Source organism: Podarcis erhardii (assembly GCF_964252035.2).
Source record: "Podarcis erhardii genome assembly, chromosome: 9".
Classification (NCBI taxonomy): Eukaryota; Metazoa; Chordata; class Lepidosauria; order Squamata; family Lacertidae; genus Podarcis; species Podarcis erhardii.
Genome location: NC_138512.1, coordinates 71,471,212 through 71,493,512, shown reverse-complemented (window position 1 = coordinate 71,493,512; position 22,301 = coordinate 71,471,212). Strand labels below are relative to the sequence as shown.

The window sequence follows — 22,301 nt, the reverse complement described above, 5'->3', positions numbered from 1 at the left end:
CTGAGAATTAAAAGTGTAGCATGGCAAATCCTTTAGGCTGATCATGTATTTCTCTGCACAAATGTATCCAGTGCTAACACTGCACAAGTATATCTTTGCTAATTAATTCATCCCTTTCCCATAGCCATGAAAGAAACATTCTTTTTCATATTTGCAGGTGCAGCGAGAAAAGACTTTCTGTGACTTCAGATTGCACACAGACCCTAGATTTTGCTGAGTCAACACTGCTGACCTCTGAACACATCTCTTTGTCTAGTTTTCTAGAACCTGATTAGGGCATATTGGCATCTTAATAAAAGCTGTATTCATATTTCCAGCCTTGTGATTGTTTCAATACAGGTGGGGGGAGGGGAGAGAGAGCCTTTAAAAAAAAAGTTGTCTAAGTGCACACCTAGAAATGATAAGAAAAATAATCCCATTCATTATAATTTACAAATTCTGCTTACGTTGTTTGTATAGCTCTTTTGCTTCAGAGGGTGAAATGCTTTGCAGTTGTGATTCAGCATCACACAAAAAACGCCCATTTTACAGACAAGGGAACTGAGCCAGAAAAGGAGTGGTGGCAAAAGCAGAATCATGCTAGACAACAGATTCGAAACCCTGTCAAAATAAAAATAGAAAATTCATAGGACAGCAAAGCTCAGAAGGCAATGTTGCCAGGCAGACTCAAGGAGAACTGAAGGAGAACACCTCAGATGAAAATAGTGACCATCTTATGTACTTTAGTATCTATTGTTCAGTGCATGTGATATGTCAAAGCTTGCCAGAGGTTCTTTCCCACCCACTCTTCACCATCCTTTCCCTGGCTGGTACTTTTCAGATGTTTTGAACTACAGCTCCCTTCATCCTTGAGTTGTAATAAAAAATACTTGGAGGGCACCAGGTTGGGTAAGGCTGCTTTACACTATATATCCAGCTGTGGCCTAGTAATCCTCCACACACATTTTATATGTGCTAGAGCAGGGGTCAGCAAACTTTTTCAGCAGGGAGACGGTCCACTGTCCCTCAGACCTTGTGGGGAGCTGGACTATATTTTTTGGGGGGGGGGGTAAAATGAATGAATTCCTATGCCCCACAAATAACCCAGAGATGCATTTTAAATAAAAGGACACATTCTACTCATGTAAAAACACGCTGATTCCCGGACCATCCGCGGGCTGGATTTAGAAGGGATTGGGCCGGATCTGGCCCCTGGGCCTTAGTTTGCCTACCCATGTGTTAGAGGTGTGTTCTTCTTGCTACATTTCCAGAGACCTGGGGGAAAGGTTGCGGCCTAATGCATGTGTTCACATTAAATAAAATAAAAAAGACATCCTCAATCTTTTTCTAAAAAACAACAGGGACAGGAGCAGGACTGTCCACAGTACATAGGGGCAATTGAAGCCACCACTGAAAAGGCCCTGCTCCAAGCAGCTACCAATCTAACCTCAAGAGGAAATAGGCATGCTTGCAGAACTTGTTCTTTGTGGATTCTGATTTGAAGAGCTAGTCTGACACACACCTCCTGAGCTAACATACCGTCCAAAACTGAAGTCCCCTTTCACCAGAGGCTGATTTTGGGAGACAATCTTTCTGGTAGCATGTAAATTTCAGAGGTAAGCAAATCCCAAATATCAAACTTCAGAATGCAGGACAGGTTTTGAGACAGGAGATGTATCTCAATATGCCACAAGGAAAATGGAATAGGCCCTCTAAGTTCTGGAAGACTTCCCAACATCTATATAAGGCAAGCTAGAAGACCAGCCAGCAGAAAATGAACCAGGGAGGAAGGAGGGGCAACAGACCTTCCCACTCTCATTGTTTGTATATCTGGGTCCAAAAGGTTAATCAGCTTAGACTAAAGGTACTTAATATGTGTTGACTTGTACCATACAAATCAGCATTGGAAAAGGAGCTCAGCCCTTATTATGAAACACGTCTCTATTTAGCCATTCCCATGGTTTGAGGAATCTGTAAGCTTTTGGGACGCAAGAGGCAGAGCTAAGTTGAGTCAAAGTTGCCGCTGTTGGCAGAAGCTAAGCCCCATGTACTGCATGCAGAGACAGACAGGCCTCAGTCTAGCACCAGGTCCCTATTTGAAGGAATGCCCTGTCTGGAGAACTGTGTGGTCCAAGCCCTATGCGGCCAAGGACCCACGTACCTATGGGACCGCCTCTCCTGGTATGCCCCGCAGAGGACTTAAGCTCCACAAATAACAACACTTTGGAGTTCCCGAGCCTCAAGGTGGTTAGATTGGTCCCAACTAGGGCCAGGGCCTTTTCAGTACTGGCCCCAACTTGGTGAAACGCTCTGTCACAAGAGACTAGGGCGCTGCGGGAACTGACATCTTCCTGCAGGGTCTGCAAGACAGAGCTGTTCCGCCTGGCCTTTGGTTTGGACTCAGTCTGACCCTTATGTTTCCCTCCCTTTATGCTTTTGATGAGGCTGCATTTTAAACTGCATTTTAACCTGTATTTTAAATTGGTATCTCCCCCCCCCCTATTTCCCCTATTATGTTTTTACTGTGATTTTATTGGTGTTAGCCGCCCTGAGCCCGGCTCTGGCTGGGGAGGGTCGAGGTATAAATAAATTATTATTATTATTATTATTATTATTATTATTATTATTATTATTATTATTTTAAAGACAACCATAAAAAGAAGACCCAGTGTGGTCTAGTGTTTTGAGTGCTGGACCAGGACCATGGAGACCAGGGTTTAAATTCTCCTTCAGCCATCAAGCTCACTAGGTCACCTTGGGACAGTCGCTCACCCATCTCACAGGGGTGTTGTGAGCATAAAATGGGTAGGACGATAGGTATGTACACCCCCTAGAGCTCCTTGGAAGAAAGGTGGGATATAGGTTTGTTAGAGAAGGGGAAGGCCATGGAGGTGCTCTTCCACATATCTGGACAGTAGAGAGAGAAGGACACAAATCACCTGGCCACAGTTTCCCCCAGTGTAGTGAAATGTGTTGCAGTGGTTGACAGCCCTAAAACAAAACCTAAGTTTCCAATAAGGAACATGGGTAGCAAACTAAGGCCTAGGGGCCAGATCTGGCCCAATCGCCTTCTCAATCCGGCCCACGGACAGTCTGGGAATCAGCATGTTTTTACATGAGTAAAATGTGTCCTTTTATTTAAAATGCATCTCTGGGTTATTTGTGGGGCCTGCCTAGTGTTTTTACATGAGTAGAATGTGTGCTTTTACTTAAAATGCATTTCTGGGTTATTTGCGGGGCATAGGAATTCATTCATCACCACCCCCCGCAGAAAAAAAATAGTCCGCCCCGCCCCCCAAGGTCTGAGGGGCAGTGGACCAGCCCCCTGCTGAAAAAGTTTGCTGACCCCTGCACTAGAATATCAGGTTCCTAGGATTCTTGAAGAGATCTCTAGTCCACCAAAGCCTGAATAAACCTAGTTTTATTTCATGAAGAAATATGTATTCTTATTGTTTTAGCCTGCAGATGGCAACATTGCACTATCTGTGAAATAACAGCTGCAGGTCACAGCTCTAGTCTTCCTCTGGCCTCCTGTCTCTTCTCTTTGGGGCAAAAGGAAAGCTTAGTAAAAATCTGACCCACTGCTTGAATTCATTATGGAGAGTGTCTGGCTCACCTCTCTCTGCCTAACCGTAGGGCAGGTTTTGTCCTGGATGCTTTGCTTTGCGGTGCTCTGGAGTCTGTTGTTCATAGTCTCAATATATTCCGTTTACCAGCAATGCTCCTTTTTTCGTGGTACCTGCCCCTGGACAAACAATTGCATTGTTTTTATGGTATATAACACTTTATAGAGCAATGTTCTATTGTATCACATGATATGGCATGCACGCACCTTTTGAATGGCAATGCCCATCAACTTTGCCTCCTCCAGCCCACTCAAATGTTTTATGTTGGGGACGAAGAGTCCTTGACGCCTGGGAGTTAGGTCCTATGCAAGAAACTATAAAACCTCTGCAAAATTCCACTCTGGCATCAGTCAATTGCATCAAGAGAGAGGAGGAGGCGGCTAAGAGCTCAGAGGTCGAGATGGAGACCACAAGAGCAAATAGATTAGAAGCTGCCAAAGGGTATGTAGGGGTGAATCTACACACAGGGGGGGGGCACTAAAAATAAGTCATAAATTAAATTGTTATAACAAAAGAAAAAACCTCTACGTAAAATCGCATAGAAATGTTTTGTGCTCTACAGCACCATCTGGTGTTGCATGTCTATAATGCATTTTAAACACTGTTGTTGTTGTTTTGTTTGTTTGTTTTTTGGCTAATGTAGCTGAGTCCTAAGACTGTTGGGGAGTGTTCCAGAGGTCACTGAACATCTGCTTTCGATATGTTGCTGTCCATGGTCAATGTTACCAGCTTGAATAAAGCCAACATTGTGGATAAAGCTCACAGTGGACCATGCTAGCTGTGCATAAGTTATAATTTATGGAAGGAGTGATAGAACAGAGCATGCACAGCAACAATTTGGAGCAGGGCCACTTTCCCCAGTCTTTGAAAGCACTTCCAGACAACCTGTTTATTGAACAATCATCCTGATTTGGTTGCATGGTGCTTAGATGATGTTGCATCAAAGCAAGTGTTGCCTGTCTACATTCCAGTGCATTCCAACTTCACTTTTCTTATGAATGCACAATAAAAAAGACCTTCTAATTTGAAAGCAAGAGGAGTGGAAATGGCAAAGAACCCTTTTTAAAGGCAGAATCCGGATGTTCAACCTATCTGGAATGCTGTAGAAGTGAATTTCCTGTATTGGCAAGTGGGGGCTGACAGGTCCCTCCCAATTCTATGAATCTCAGATATTCAATATAGGAAGAAAGTATTTGAAAAGCGCTACAGGATTATAGCGGGGTGCCAAGGTAATGTTCTACCGAAAACTCATTTCAAGTCCCAGCTGCATGATTCCATTGACCTCATAAACCCAGTCCTCAGGCCAGGAGGCAAACAAATTGCATGGGACATTTCAAAGAAGAGTGAAATCATAAGGAAATCCCTGAGAGACATACAGGATCTCCAGGCACAAGCAGGATCAGCTGGGAGAAGTACAGCATGGTCCCATATATCTTGATAGCCCTGGCCTGGCCTGGTCTAGCAAGTATTTCCCTCTGTTGGGCAAAATTAGGGGTGATATGTTGCCATGGGAACTATAGAGCTGGCCAATTGCTTCTTGGGACAGAACAATCAAAGAGGGGACAGTAAAGGATGGAGAAACCAAGCTGGATCTCTGTGTGAAAAGAATAGTTTGAGGCAGACTGAGAAAAGATGCAGAGAACTATAGTTTAGACTCAGGGGGAAAAACCTTTTGTTTTTTCTCCTTGGAAATCTGATGTGAGAACAGGGGATTGTGAGGGTGTGCTGGGGGGTTTAAGATATGCCTCCAAATTAACTTGTATGGGGGTTTTTTTGCGGGGGGAGGGTGCAAATATTCAAACATAATGTGTCGACTTTTAGAAGCAACTGATTTTTAGAGAACTCATCTCTTCGTCCCTAGTTTATCCCTTTCCCATGGCTGTGGGGGAAAACAGATTTTCTTAATTTGTTCTGAAGTTGGGTGTTTTTTTAAACAAAAAAAAACACCTAGGTGCAGTGTTTCGTATAAGCTTCTGAACAGCATGTTCTCAGAGACCTTGATACTTAATAAGAGCATTTTGATTCCTTTCCTCCAAGCATTCCTGACCACATTTTCTTACTCTTTTAACCTTTTTTCTTTGGGGGCTGACCTTTCTCTGATCCCTACAGATTAATCGTTAAGTGAAAAATGTGAGATTTGGAACCATAGTAGCCAAATCCTAGGGGCCAAGGGGTCTTCGGTCCCCAATAAAATATTTGAGGGGTCCGGGGGCCCCAAAGTTGATGGGCAAATTTATTCAAGTTGGCACCCCTGGTTCCTTGAAGACATCAGTTTTAACTGCTCTAACATCACAGTTCAGGCTAGGCAGTTATGCAAAACAAATTCACATAGGAAGCAGGTGATAAATTCGCAGTTGCATTCAGTGTGATTCCTGCTCATGTATCTTTCAGCTGCCTTTCAAATTCTCATCAATAGCCGCCAGCTGAGTAGGCAAAGACATCTGAATGGAAGCATTTATTGCTGGCATAGAATCTTGACTTGAGATCACGGCCTTTTTACGCAGCGTCCATGTCAGTAGAGTTTCTCAGAGACCAGAAGGCACCACATGGGAAGTGAGGATCGCGTGAACAGAGAGAGGGAGAAAGAGAAAATGCCATTTGTCGTTTCTAAGTAAACAACACTTCCATCATTTATTAAAATAATGTTCTTTCCATCCCAGTCTCATATCACCAAAGGGCGGTTCAAAGTGTGGGAAGAACAGCTTGGTTTATCAATGCATCAAACATTAACTTGCTTAGACCTATAAATGCTGCTGGTTTTTTAACTAAGGTTTGCTTCTTTCATTCTTTTAAAGGGATATTTCCTTAAATAGCCTTTTATTGTCTCTGGTGGATAGAGGCGTTGGGCCTTTAACAGTGCTAGAACAGGCAGAAACCTACAGGTGAAGCTTTTCTCATCCCTGAACTGTTCCATTCAGCAAAGCTTCCTCTTAATATTGCTATTCCTCAGTTCCCTATGTCAACCAGTCACTGTGCACATAGTAATAGATGTGTGACTGCCCTAGGCTTCCCAACTGGTCAAGTTGGGGGGCAGCAACAGCCCTGCCTACCCCCTGGGTCACTTTTCTTTCCGTAGTACAAGTAGGAACTGCAACAAAATGTTGCACTGTGAAGTATTCCTGTTTAGCAATGCTCCCCCCCATCAGCCCAACACATACCCAGCATCTTGTGGCCACTGAGCATGCTCAGTTCTTGATGCACATTTTGGGAGGGTTTGTTCTTAGAGCTTTTTCCTAAAGCTGTTGTCTTGCCACCCTCGGGGGCCAGTCTCCCCACCGTGCCTGCAGATAGCTTCTTCTTCAGTGTGGATGGTTGCATTTGAGCTTCAGAAGAGTGGGCAGCCTGAAGGTGGCTTTTCTATAAATATATAAATGGAAATAAACATTGGTTCATTAAGTTTATATCTCCCTCTTCCTCCAATAGGCAGGAAAAGGAGGGAACCTGCCAAACCCCCCTCATCTCGTTGGCATAGTTGTCAACGTTTCCCATTTTTGAAGGGAAATTCCCTTATTCCGAATAGGATTCCTCGCAAGAAAAGGGAAGAGTTGACAGCTGTGCTCACTGGGCAAGCAGAAATTCTCGTGCTGATTGAGTCTCAGTACAGTGTTGAGTTCTTCCCTTTACAACAGAGTAGTGCAAACCCCTTCAAACATTTGCCAGACAGAACACTGATCTAACTTCGAAGAGACCTGAGTTCAAATCCCCACTCAGCCATGATGCCCACTAGATGTGCTTGGATCCATCACTGTATCTTAGCCGAATCTACTTCACTAGGGTGTTGTGAGGATAGAAGTGTCCTCCTGCTCCTCCCCCTCGCCATGCCCTGTTCTGGGGGTTTCTCCCAACCCCCCAGAATAGATTTGTGGGAGGTGTGCAGGAAGGAGAGCAAAGAAAGTCCTATTGCACTAGCTGGAGTCTTTGCACTGGCTTCTGCTAGTAAGTGGGTTAGTTTAATCCAGCTCAGTTTTGCAAAGCAATATTCTCTAACACAATGCAGTTGGGTATGTTACTTCCACCAACAGATGCATGGTTGTGGACACATCACCCTAATGTATGCTTAATTCTATGCACAATTCAAAGCGTTGTTTGTGACCTCTAAAGGCCTAAATGGCCTCGGCCCAGTGTACCTGGAAGAGCATCTCTACCCCCATCATTCAGCCCGGGCACTGAGATCCAGCGCTGAGGGCCTTCTGGCAGTTCCCTCACTGAGAGAAATGAAGTTACAGGGAACCAGGCAAAGGGCCTTCTCAGTAGTGGCACCCACCCTGTGGAACACCCTCCCATCAGATGTCAAGTAATAAACAACTATCTGACTTTTAGAAGATATCTGAAGGCAGCCCTGTTTAGGGTAGTTTTTAATGTTTGATGTTTTATCGCTTTATTCTTATTATTATTAATATTCTGTTGGGAGCCACCCAGAGTGACTAGCGAAACCCAGTCAGATAGGCTGTTGTTGTTGATGCTATTGTTGTTTATACGGATTACTTGGCCAGAGAACTTAACTGCAAAATTCAGAAACGCGCAAATTCTGAAGGGTTGTTGCATTTCAGTGTTGCATATTATTTTGGAAGGTCCAGATTTGGTTGAAACACCTTTAAATGCAAACAGAATTCAATTTATTCCCCACTGCAACCCACATGGACACAATCCTTGTGCTTAGGTGCCTCATTCACAAGCCTTGTGATCTTGTAATGTTTCAGTTTGGGACGTCTGGCACAAAGTTTTGTTTGACAGCAAACACTGGCGTAAGCTTTCTTTGGCACCTTCTCTTTATAGTCTGTCTCCCCACCCACCCCCAACCTTTTTTTTCTTTTCTATTTTTGCAGTGGGTTGGGATGATCTGAAGGAACAGGATTTGCACCGCTGAAGTAATGTTATGTTTTATTAATAGCAAAGGCCGAGCTATCAAGTTAAATGTCACCTTACAGTCAGCTCCTTGGGCTTCTAAGATATCACGGGTCATGGAGCTAGATATTGAAAGGAAAAGTCTGGCTCAAAGCATGCTGAGTGCAGACTGCTGTTTCCATGATGCTATGGCAGGATGTCCAAATGTCGGGGAAATGGCTCAGTTCTGTTGGAGGCAGGATGCTTCGGAATACTAGTTACTGGAGGGGAGCAAGCTGTTGAGCTCAAATCCAGATTAGAGAACCATGGAATTATGGAGTTCGTTCCCACAAGAAATAGTGATGGCCACCAACTTGGGTGGCATTAAAAGAGAGTTAGACAAATCCAAGGTAAGTCTATCAATGGCTACTAGCCATGAAGGCTATGCTCTGCCTCTGTGGTCTGAGCAGGGCTGGATTTAGGTTTGATGAGGCCCTAAGCTACTGAAGGCAATGGGGCCCTTTATATGTCCAGCTGTCCTTTGTCAACAACAAATGTTCATTTTTTATGTTGAATATTTATTTGCTATATGGTAATTTATGGACCTAATAAGTATCTAAAGCCATTTGCACATGTTGCCATGCAGAATTTAGGCACCCTATATATAGAAATGAGCAAACCAGTGATATTTTAGGGAGCAGGCTAGCAAGCAGGGCCCATTACTTACATCATAGGAGCCTACACAAAACAAAACACTGTTGCTGTATGTAGGTTTTATTTTATTTGTTTTTTATTTTGGAAATGTATATCCAGGTTTTTTCCCCTTTAATTTTTTTTTGGGGGGGCCAAGAGAGTGGGGCCCTAAGCTATAATTTGTTTAGCTTATACGTAAATCAGGCACTGGATCTGAGGCTCTCGAGGTCTTCCAAGCAACCAGGGACTGTGTTGTGTGCCACCTGCCTTTCCTCCACCCTTTTTATGCCTCTCCTGGTTCTGGGAGACCACTGGGGACAGGAGCTTGTTGCAGCAGAAGGGGGAGACACTTGTGACTCTTCACCAGCCAGACCCCTCTCTGCCTCTTAGCTTCCCTCCTCCTACCCTCCTGCTTCAGCTTCTGCCTCTGATTCTGCCCTTCTCTCTGCCACAGACTCTCCCAGCTCACTAAGCCCTGTTACCTCCTCAGCTTCCAACACCTCCTCCTCCCAGTCTTCTCCCTCTTCTCCCACCACCACTCATCATTGTCCCACCATCACTCCCCAAGCTCTGAGCTTTCTTCCCTTGGTGGTTCCCCAGCTGGTTCCTCCCACCTTTCCTCTGCATCCAACCAGTCCATGACAGAGCTCCTCCATCATAGGCTCAGGTTGTATATATGTGTAGATAAACCATACATCATAAAAACACCACAGTCTCCGCTGTCCCTCATTCCAAGGGAACTGAACCCTGGGCAAGTGGCTAGAACCCCTGGCGCCACTCACCACTTGGAGATTGAGGTGGCCTGCAAAAATATGTTAGGAACCAAAACATGGTGGGGAGATCACATTTTTAAGGTGTGTGTGTGTGTGTGTGTGTGTGTGTGTGTGTGTGTGTGTTTGCTGGGTGAAAAGTCTCTGACCTATCGTTCTCCCAGCTGTGTTGTTCTTGTTGTTTATAAATTTAAGCCTATCCTAACCCAAAGTCCAAGGACGTGGGTGGCACTGTGGTTTAAACCACAGAGCCTAGGACTTGCCGATCAGAAGGTCAGCGGTTTGAATCCCAGCAATGGGGTGAGCTCCCATTGCTTGGTCCCAGCTCCTGCCCACCTAGCAGTTCAAAAGCACATCAAAGTGCAAGTAGATAAATAGGTACCGCTCCAGCGGGAAGGTAAACGGCGTTCCCGTGCGCTGCTCTGGTTCTCCAGAAGTGGCTTAGTCATGCTGGCCACATGACCCAGAAGCTGTACGCCAGCTCCCTCGGCCAATAAAGTGAGATGAGCGCCGCAACCCCAGAGTCGGCCACGACTGGACCTAATGGTCAGGGGTCCCTTTACCTTTAACCTAAAGTCTATACCTAACCATTACATTAGCAGTGCTATTTTTCTAGAGAAAAGATGCCAGAACTCACCACAAACGCCTCCCTTGCTCTCTTATCATGGCAATGGTGCCCACCTGAGAGGTGCTGGAACTGAGGCTGGGGGGGAGCCCTGACCATAACTAGCCTAACCCCCTAATCCTTGGACAAACGTGGCTTAGCTCTCTGCAGAATGATGTAGAATAACCCATCAAGAGATGTACCATGTGATCGCATGACCTGATACAGAGATCAAAAGAACCGTCCAGCTCTCCAAAGGCTGAAGATTCCTGTTGTTAAGAGCAGAATGGCTTCTAACCATCTTCTCCAGATTGTTTTATGAAGCACGCAGGTTATGAAAGAACCGAATAACTCTCAGAACCCCTTCCTCCTTCTGCTGATATGTGTCAGCCTATGCCTAAGGACAGCTTCAAAGACCCATCATTCATATTTAGAATGCCTAGCATTTCATTCATTCCTAATATAAAGTTATTGAAGGTAACGAACCATAATACTTTGTGGATGAGATTTTTTTTAAAAAAAAAGTTTTCTTATTGACCCAAAGAATTTAAGCTCACTGTCCAGCTCATGTCCTAGTTAAGATAGCTTCCATTTCACATACATGAAAAGGGAGTTGCTTGAGAAGCACCAGTTAAGGGAAATAATTTGTGTCTCTTGCCTTCGAATATAAACACACAATCTGAAGTTCTGAGCTAAGTCAAAGCAGCAGGGGTGGCGCTGAACTGTCCTCAGATGTTATTTCTCCAAAGAGGTTTCTCTGAAGCCATTTTCACATGATGTGTCTAGACATCTCAACACTGAGGTTGGTAGCCAACTAAGTTTTACTCAAAGTTGACCCATTAAAATTAGTGGCTCTAACTTAGTCATGGTCATTACAATGGGTCTTCTCTGAGTACGACTTAGCTGAAGACCACCTATAGACTAAAGAAGGGAGGGAAATTCACAAACTTATCAGAGCTCATTCTCATAGCAAGAAACCAAGACAAACTCTGAAGTAGAAGTCAGTCTTTCCTCCCATTATCAGATTTCACCCTCTAGCCCTCTCTGGGTCAAGCAAGTTCCATAGCCAAGGAAACCAAAATCTTGCAGAGTTGCTGCAAAAAGAATAAATTAACACACGAGACAAAACCGACTGTGTTCTTAGATAAGTAAGGTATACTATTCATGTATCAAGTCATAAATTTCAATGGAAGTAACTCATAAAGTTCAACAAATGAACAAAACAGAAGACCCGGTGGATCTACTACAGTGGTGCCCCACAAGACGAACGCCTCGCAAGACGGAAAACCCGCTAGACAAAAGGGTTTTCCGTTTTGGAGGCGCTTCGCAAAACAAATTTCCCTATGGGCTTGCTTCGCAAGACAAAAATGTCTTGCGAGTTCCTGCGGGGTTTTTCCCCTTTCCCCCCCTTTTCCTAAGCCGCTAAGCCACTTATCAGCTGATCCGCTGATAAGCCGCTTAACAGCTGATCGCTAAAAGCCGCTAAACCGCTAATAGCACTAATCCGCTAAGCTGTCAATGGGCTTGCTTCGCAAGACGAAAAAACCGCTATACGAAGAGCCTCACGGAACGGATTAATTTCGTCTTGCGAGGCACCACTGTACTATGCCATAAGATCCACTGTCCTATAATATCACATATGAGCTTTAACTACTGATGAAGCCCAGGACAGCAAAACAAGGCCAATATTCCAGAAATCCTTGTCTTAGACTCTGTGAAAGGATTCTGTGGAACTGCTACAACCTTTCATGTGGATTGTGTGGACCTTATGAACAGACAGGTGGAATAGACACTATTATACAGATGGACCTTATGCATGAACTGACTAGAGAATGATCTGATCCACTGGGTCTTCTGCTTTGTTTGTTTGTTGAACTTTATGAGTTACTGCTGTTGAAATTTATGATTTGATACATGAATAGTATACCTTATTTATCTAAGAACAAAGCCAGTTACATCTCGTCTGTTTATTGAGTATGCTTTACGTGACCATAGGTTTGTTTGTTGTTGTTTTGAAAGAGAATAAATTAAGCAACATTTCACCTGATTACTCAGTGCTGCTCAGATGTCGGCAACAGGTTTAGCTAGTAGGTCCATCGCAGCCCTTCAGGATGACATTGGCTTAGCTTCCCTGATGTCACAGAGGGTCTGAGCAACCATTGGGTCCTTTGGCAAAGTACGGAGAGGAACTTGGGGGACCTTTGAATTCTTCGCTGTAAAATGAACCACTCACATTACGTGAACACGTCATGCACTTCCAAAACAGCTCCTTGCTAGTGCAGACAGGCTTTGGAGCCATTTGATGTTAACAGGCTGACAACATTTGCTGCTTGGGTAAGCAACGCTATGTAAAAAGGCATGCCATAATAAGTCAGTTAACCTATAAAACGTCTTTTAGTTACTGCATAAGACAAATACTTTTAGAAGATTCGGAGTCACTTAGTTGTGATAAACAAGATCCACAGAACAAATATTGAATTAAAACGTGTGTGCTTTTCACATAAAACATTTTCCTCCAATATCAACCAAACTAGATGCTTTCAGATCTTCTCATTCCCAGCAGCAGAATAGCTACAAATTTAGGGAACTGCCTTTCTATCAGTAATGGGTCACACTCACACCATGCATTTAAAGCACATTTAAAGTGTGTGGCTTCCCCCCAAGGGATCCTGAGACCTATAGTTTATTGAGGGTGCTGGAAATCGTAGCACCATAAGGGCAAACTACAGTTCCCAGAATTCTTTGGGAGAAACCATGGGCTCTAAATGTGCTTTAAATGAATGCTGTGGGTGTTATCATGATCCCTAACACACACACCATCTCTGCTAGAATTAGCTTGACTCGGAAAGGCTGTTCCCACATAAGCTATTGAAGAATAGATTGGGGGGTTATCTCAATAAATCTGAATTCCATCAGCCTGTCCCCCTCCCCTTCAGGGACCCTCTGAGCCCAATCCCTGAGCCTCCAGTGACAAACCTCCTTTCACCCACTGCTTCACCAAACCCTCTTTTCCTGCCCTCCAAGTTTCCCAGTAGCAAAAATAGGCAAGAGATGGGAAGAGGAAGCAGGTGGACATCGTTGCCTTTCCTGCTTTCCAGAACCAGCACCCTCAAGATAACATAGCACCTCAGACAAAGTCTTCAGGAACGCGGGAAGGAGGAAAAGCCTATTATCTTTTCTGGATCTAGAAACTACACACACACACACACACACACACACACACACACACAGTGATGATACAATGGGCTAAAGATTTTGGATATAATATTCAGTTAGAATCTTGGGAAAGGCTGTGGAATGAAGGTGCATTTAAAGAAAATGAGGTATAGATGGTATTTAACACGATCAAAACTTGCTAAAGTGTATAGGACAAGATCTAACAAGTGTTGGAAATGTAAAGAAAAGGAAGGTATCTTTTACGATATGCGGTGGGCTTGGACAGAGGTAAAGGCTTTCTGGGAAATGATATATAATGAGTTAAAGAAAATGTTTAAAAACACTTGTTAAAAAAAAACCAGAAACCTTTTTACTGGGTATAGTAGGTGAAGAAATACCAAAATAAAGATAAAAGACTGTTCATGTATGCAACAACAGCGGCAAGAACCCTTTTAGCCCCCAAAATAGAAACAACAAGAAGTACCAATGAAAGAAGAGTGGAAGATGAAAATGATGGACTTTGGAGAACTGCAAAGATGACTGGAAAAAACTGAAACCAGCACGATCAAGAATTCCAAAAAGACTGGAGTAAATTTACACAATATTTGAAAGATCATTGTAAGCAATTAACAACACTAGTAGGGTTATCTGAAGATTTGTAATGAGGAATTTTTTTACCTTTCTGTATTTGTGCAGAAAATTTTGAGGTCTTTTGCAATGAGTTATATTAGAAATGGAAAATATATATAATGCTGTGATATAAAGGTTATTTTTGAAAGCCAAGAGGTGGGAGGGAAGGAAGTTGCTAGGCTCTGAAGAGCCAAAGAAGTAAAGTGGATAATAATGATGTGATTATATATGTTTCAATGGAAAATTAATAAAAAAAAATTAAAAAAAATAGAAACTCCACACACACGTACACACAGGCCCTGAGGGGTGCTGCAAGTCTCCTAGTCCAGACTGACTGGGGCCTGAACGGGAGCACTCCAGTCAGGGCTTGAGCCAGGATACTCTGCAACATTTTGTCGCCGATCCCAACTTGCTTTTAAAAAAATTATTCCAAACAAATTGCAGTCATTCTGCAACCTCAGGCATGGATGGATGAAAGAATATCGCCAGCAAACGCAATAACGGCACAAAGCCATTGCCAATTGTTCACATTCTTCTCTCTCCTTTCCTCTTATTGCTTTTGCTTCCTTTGATGCAAAGTTTGCAAGAGGATGAAGCTGCATAAAAAAAGGATGTATTGCATTTTTCAGTTAATTGAATATGGCTATGAGAGAAATAGAGAGAGATTAATGTGGCCCCAAACAATATATAAAGGCTCAATTCAGCCATCAAAGGTTGTCATTATTTGCACTGGCCTTGATGTAGAACAGGCATAGGAAATGTGTGACCCCTCTCAGTGTCATTGGACCACAACTCCCATCTTTCTGGAGGGGGAATGAATGAATAAAGCCATCCCTGACCATCTGCCATGCTGAATGGAGTTGGTGGGAGTTGCAATCCACAACAGTGTGGCACAATGGTTGGAGTGTTGGGCTAGGACTGGGAGACCAGGGTTTGAATCCTCTCTCAGCCACAAAGCTCACTGGATGACCTTGGGCCAGTCAGCATTTCTTAGCCCATGGGTAGGCAAACTAAGGCCCGGGGAGGGTGGACCCAGCCCAATCGCCTTCTAAATCCAACCCGCGGATGGTCCGGGAATGAGCGTGTTTTTACATGAGTAGAATGTGTCCTTTTATTTAAAATGCATCTCTGGGTTATTGGTGGGGCATAGGGATTTGTTCTTTCCCCCCCCAAAAAAATATAGTCCGGCCCTGCACAAGGTCTGAGGGACAGTGGACCGGCCCCCTGCTGAAAAAGTTTGCTGATCTTCACTGTCTTAGCCTTACCTACCTTAAAGGGCCAGAAGTGCCTGGCGTGCTCTGGTCCATGGGGTCACGAAGAGTCGGACACGACTAAAGGACTAAACAACAACAACAACACCTCAAAGGGTTGTGAGGCTGAATTGAGGAGGAGAACCACCACTGTAAAGGGGGCTGATAATATTCCGTTTAAACCACACTGTCACACAGAACCTCTTCTAGTTCATAGTTCATAGACCTCATAGAGATTTCTATCTTGGGAGTGTAGCAGCTACCACATTTTCACCATGCCAAAAGCCAGAAGCTGCCTCAACCTGCCATTTTTATTTTTAAGCGAAATTATCAAGATTATAAACATTTGCATAATTACTGATTTGGCAACCGCAGGATTTTTTTTAAAAAAAAATGAATCAGAGTGTAGCTATTTCAGAGTTCAGCTCCCCCAAAGAATTCCAGTTTGCTGAGCGTAATTTATGTTGCTCACAGCAAAGTTACGAAATGTGGCTTCTCCGGTTGCAGAATGTTTTGATCTTCAGCAAGTTCTGATTTGCAATGATGAGGCTCAAAAACATTAGAAAATAAATAAATCTTGTTTACTGTATGTTGAGGTGAATCTCAGGACTGAGTGTGCCTGGTCTGCAAACAATGCAGCAAGATTGCCCAACTTGCTGCTCTCCAAGCTGTTTTGTACTACAATTCCCATCAGCCCCAGCAAATATGACCACACTGTCTGGGGCTGATGGGAGTTTATAGTGGTCATAGACCATTTGTAAAGGTCATCTCCAACTCCTTGAACGATTCCATCAATGGTGTCTCTGAAAAATTTTACACATCACTTGGGAAGACAGGTGAACTAATACCAGGGTACTGGAAGAAGCAAAGATCACCAGTGATTCTTCAACATTAGCTTTGTTGGACTGGTCATGTTGTGCAGATGCCTGATGATTGTCTTCCAAAGCAACTACTCTATTCTGAACTTAAAAATGGAAAACGTAATGCTGGGGGTCAACAAAAGAGGTTTAAAGACTGTCTCAAGGCAAATCTTTAAAAATGTAGTATGAACACTGACAACTGGGAAACACTGGCCTGCGAGCGCTCCAGTTGGAGAACAGCCATTACCAAAGGTGTCATGGGCTTTGAAGACACTCAAACTCAGGACACAAAGGAGAAACGTCCTAAGACGAAGGCACATTTGGCAAATCCACACTGTGATCTGTTCTCTCCCGGAAACCAATGTCCCCACTGTGGAAGGACGTGTGGATCCAGAATTGGCCTCCAGAGTCACTTACGGACTCATTGTTAAAACCGTGTTTATGGAAGACAATCTTACTTAGCTATGAGTGATCACCAAAGAGAAAGAGAAGAAAGATAGTTCCCCAAACATCTCTTGTGTTGCAGGTTAAGGAAGGCTGAACTGGAGAATGAAGCAGGTGACACGCTGACCTCCAGTAACCCGGTGAGAAGATGCAAGACTATATGTACACACAAATGTGCCACATAAGGTTTACATCACACTTGCGAGAAATCAATCTTATAGAAATATAGGAAGCGGTCTTATACTGAGTCAGACTTCAGGTGCAAAAATCTTACCATTCTCATGTTACCTGTAGATGCCAGGGACTAAATACCTTCTTGACACAAGGAAGATGCTCTGCCCCTGAGCTGCAACCTTCCCCAAATCTTTTAGCAAGCCAGCACCTAGTCTCCAAAACATCCCACCTAATAATATTAGGGTTAAGGTTGTGCCTCAGCTATACTGTTTTCAGCACCTTCTAAAAACTTTTTTTGCTTAGGCAAAACTACCTGGGCAATTTTATTTTGTACATTTGGATGGGGGGGGGGAGGGTTGGTCATTTTGTTGTGTCCACTGTTTTTGAAGTCTGTTTTAATTGCTATTTAATAATGACTATTTTATCGCATTTTAGGTAAACTGCTAAAAGATTGAATTGTATATAAATTTTGCTAAATCTATAATCTGCATAAGGAATATTCTGGCCACTAAAGCTGTATACAAGAATCCTGGGAATTGTAATTTATTGAGGGTGCTGGGAACCGCAGCTCTCGGAGAAATGATATTTGCTTCCCAGGGTTCTCTGTGGGAAAGCCATGTATTTTAAGTGTGTGCGTGTGTGTGTGTAATCAAAGATGCTCCATCATCCATTCACAATTCACAAATTCCCTGGAGAGAAAATTCTTTCTCACAGTTTCTCAATAAATAATGACCTTGGCTATTTGCTCGTTCATGTGAACAAAGGACACCTTGCTTTCCTGTTGGATCTTGTGATGTTCTATTGATATTTTGCTATGATCCTGTTCTTCAACACACGTGGCGTTAATGAATATTTGGAAACCACTGACATAAAGTGCTCTGAGGTTACCTCTCTATTTGCAGAACCCAACTGTGATCTAGACATTTCCCACAGGGTTAGTGGTAGGGCACACATTTTGTATGCAAAAGGTCCTAAATCCAATCCTCACCTGCAAGAAACAAGGGCATATAGGTTTGAGGTAGCCATAAGCAAAATGTCCTCTGGTGGCCCATTTCTGACTCTAAAGTTGGCTAAGAGGCACTGCTTAAATTTCCCACAATACCCTGGAGTGCCTGACATGGCCTCACTCCAGGGCATTATGGGAAATTAAAATAGCAGGCTGAAGGTCCAGTTGACCAGAATTAGGCAGATAATGTTGATGGGTCCTACTCAGATGCTAAAGTCACAACAACTGTTCTCAGGTACCAGATGCCTGGTGGGAATGCTAAGAAAGACCCAGGAATGTCATTGCCAGGACAGGAGAGACTCAATACAAGGCTGTCTTCTTCTACCTTGGATCTTTAAATGTTGGTGGACTACAGCTTCCACCATCCCCACTGCCAGCTGAGCTTAGCCAAAGGTCAGGAATGAAGGGAGTTGGACCCCAGGTTGAAGAACACTGATATTAGGCAGCTTCTTATACTCAAAGCATTTTGAAACACAAATATTTTACTGATGTTATGGCAAGAGAAGAACTCATCTGTGGATTGTGGCCTTTTTCTGGGCTGGCTGCCATTTGAGAGTGAATGAACTTTCCCCACAAAAGCCCACTAACCTTTCCCTGGTTCTAAATAAGAGCAAAGCCTCTAAATGCCACGAATGCACCTAAAGTTCAAGGAACTTGGGTAATCTCTCATGCAAAATTCCCATAAGCACAGAGTCACGCTAGCCAGCTACCCAGCAACAACCTTTGGTGGAGATTTCACAACCTTCATCTCTCTCTTTTTTTCCATTAGAGAAAGGTTTTTGCTAATACTTCTCTGTACAACAGCCAGAAGCCTCCCGCCACCCCAGCCCAAAAATCAGGCTTGAATTTCCCAATGAGGCAAATGCCTCATTTGATCATCTAAGGGATGATCACCAGACCCAATTCCTTTGAAGGGGAAGGATGCGCTCTTGCCAGCGAGAACAGATCTCCTAGACATCCCAGTTAGCACCAGAAGAGCAAGCTCAAGGCTTTATCTGTGGGTGGGTGAGTGGTGAGCTTCCCTGCTACACCATTTGTCGCTTTGCACAACTTTGGGGGCCACCCCTTTCCACTAACCAGCTCCAAGCAGCGGGTGAAGAAACGGAACATTTGCCTTGGCAAGAGAGGCAAACGGAATTGTTTCACAGTGGTGTACCAAAGCCAACACCATTTCCTCCCCACCCCCCCATACATTAACATTTATATTTCCTCAATCCATCATATTATTCTTTTCTCCCTCCTCCCACTTCCCTCCGCCCACCCCCACTCAATTTCCTCCACATTATACAATTTACAATAATCTTTGCATTTTAAAGACTTCTCAAATAATCTATATAGTCTTATTATCTTTCCTTACTAATTTTTTCTTCCATCCAGTACTTCACATTTTAATCTAGGCACATTAGCATATCTTTTTTTGGAGCAATATTTTGCCATATATTCATTAAAACATTTCCACTCCTTTTTTAAATTTTTGATTCAACTGATTTCTTATTATAGCAGTTAATTTTGCCAAAATTAAATATTCATTTAGTTTACAAATCCATTCCTCCTTTGTGGGTATAGTTTGTGACTTCCACCTAGCAGCAATCACTATTCTAGCAGCTGTACTTGCATATAGAAAAATCCACACGCACGCACACCCCGTGGAATCTCTTCATCTATCAATCAAAGGAGATATGTCTCTGGTTTCTTTGTTATTCATATTTTCAACATCTTCTTTAGTTCTTCATGTAAGGTAAAGGTAAAGGGACCCCTGACCATTAGGTCCAGTCGTGCCCGACTCTGGGGTTGCAGCGCTCATCTCGCTTTATTGGTCAATGGAGCTGGCGTACAGCTTCTGGGTCATGTGGCCAGCATGACTAAGCCACTTCTGGTGAACCAGAGCAGCGCACAGAAACGCCGTTTACCTTCCCGCCAGAGCGATACCTATTTATCTACTTGCACTTTGACATGCTTTCGAACTGCTAGGTTGGCAGGAGCAGGGACCCAGCAATGGGATCTCACCCAGTCATGGGGATTCAAACCGCCGACCTTCTGATTGGCAAGTCCTAGGCTCTGTGGTTTAACCCACAGCGCCACCCACGTCCCTAGTTCTTCATGTACTACTATCCAAAATTTCTTAATTTTCTCACATCCCCACCACATATGTATTGTTGTTCCTATTTCTCCACCACATCTCCAACAGAGGTTGGATTTCAATTTATATATCTTTGCCAACTTAACTGGCGTTAGGTACCACCTATAGAACATCTTTACAAAATTTTCTTTAATTGTATATGAGGCAGTAAATCGTATATCCTCTTGCCAGAGTTTCTCCCATTGCTCTAGATCCTGAGACCATTTAATCCTAGTTTCTTTCACTTCTTCCTGCAACCTTGGTGTCATTACCACCATGCTCTAACCAACTGAGCTATCCATTTGAATTGTGGATCCCTGCATGTTACAGTAACACACCAGAACCATTGATATATTTTTCTCCTAATCCTTGACCAGTTCTGACTCTGTTGCTACTTCAATGATAATGACCGTTCCCCACATCAAATGGGGGCACCTTTTGCGTGGTCGCACGCAGCACCCTGGATCCCAGTGCAACTCCTGGTAGTTCAGGCTGGCTTCACCCTCCCCAGGCTGGATACCTGGAGGTCTCCACCTACCTCAGCCAATTGCCCAATCCTGCCTGGCGAGGCGTTGCCAGAGGATCGGCCAGGTAAGGAGAGGGACTGCTCTGCCCACACAACAGAAGGTGAATCTTACCTGTGAAGCAGCAGTCAGCTTCCCCACCCTGCCTTCCATCAGTTAAGTCTTCTTTTGCAGGTTAACCTCTTCTCCACAGATACGCAGGCGCTGCTATGTCATAGACACTGTTGAAGGGCCGGAAAGGAATTTTCCTGCATTGGCAGGTTTTGCCTTCCCGTAGCAAAACATCACAACTTTGGCGGTTTCAGGCCTCGGGCGGAATCCTTTAGTCTATCTTCCTAAATGGGGGGGGGGGTGAAGCGGTGATCCATGCCCCCCTTAAAGCAGTGATCCCAGGGTTCCCCGTTAAAGGGGTCTTGAGGGGAGGCATTGGCCATACGCTGAGAGGTTGTCATTGTTCTCCCCTGAGACGGCGGCAAAACGGGGGGCGGGCTCTCTGCTTGAACATATGTTCTCCAGAGCCAGCACTATCCCCACACACTCTTGATAACCCTGATGTCTCCCAGGCTGGGGCCTGGGAAGGATAAACGCCCAATGTCTGAGCCAAGGTCTCCCAACATCTGAAATTTAATAAAGCTGTGGCCAATTTAATTCCATAGCACGTTGTCTTGAGTCATTATTCCTCTCGGGGGTCACTTAGGGTTGGGGGGACTCTGCCTATCCACGCAATGTATATATTTTTGATAGCATGTGACTGCTAGTTGTAGTGATTCATTGGCCATTGTTGGTGGTGCGCTCTAAGAATTCTGCCTATTCCAGTAACCCATCAGAACCAAAAACACACAGTGTGTCCTTATGCTACAAGCAAACCCATGGATTAAAACCTGCTTCCATTCGATTAATCAACTATAGTACGCACCCCGGAAATGATCTCTTTCAGCTTCTGCCTTCTGGAAGAAGGTATAGGGTTATAAAGACTGGGACTAGCCACTTGAGAAACAGTTTCTACCCAAATGCAATTCTAGTTCTAAACGCAGCATAAGGAGTCTCTATAGTATACTGTATTTTAAAATGGGGTTTCAGAGTTTTTAGGGGTTTTTGAATGTCTTATGTAGATTTTTCAATTTCATTGTACTGTATGGGACAATGACAATAAAGATATCGTATCGTATCGTATCGTATCGTATCATATAATTTTAGCTATCAAACTTTGTAGCACTATTTGTTGTGCTTCCACACCTGATGGGCTTTTTCGAAGGCAATATCCTTCAAGTGTCATTGAAGTGCTTAGGAAGGAAAATCAACACTGGTGAATGGTGAAAGTTGTCATCTCCTCCTCCTCTTCCTCATTCTGCTCCTCCTCCTGTAGGGAAGAAGCCAACTAATTCTTGATTCCACTTTAAAGAACTTTTCGGGCTCGAGAACATTTCATGAAAAATGTTGGTGGAGAACAGAGTGTGAGAAGGAATCGGATGCTGTGTCTGATCAAAACATATGCTAATGTGCTGTAATTGAAAAACAAGAGAACACCGAGAGACTTAATCTTGGGCAGGTGAGGTCAGTCCGACATCTTCTAATGGAAGGGGGAATGGTACTGACGAACTTCCTGGGGCAACTAGGAGACACCTTTTTAGACAGCAGGGCA

At 43.8% G+C, this 22,301-nt stretch overlaps 1 protein-coding gene across 1 annotated transcript in view; it reads left to right on the top strand.

Moving 5' to 3' along the window:
* Nucleotides 1–310, top strand: part of GC (GC vitamin D binding protein) — a 37,958-nt gene extending 37,648 nt beyond the window's left edge. Inside the window, exon 13 of the mRNA XM_081876999.1 lies at nt 158–310. The gene's annotated coding sequence lies outside the window, so the exon portion shown is untranslated. The remainder of the gene's footprint in view (nt 1–157) is intronic.
* The last annotated feature ends 21,991 nt before the right edge of the window (nt 311–22,301 follow it).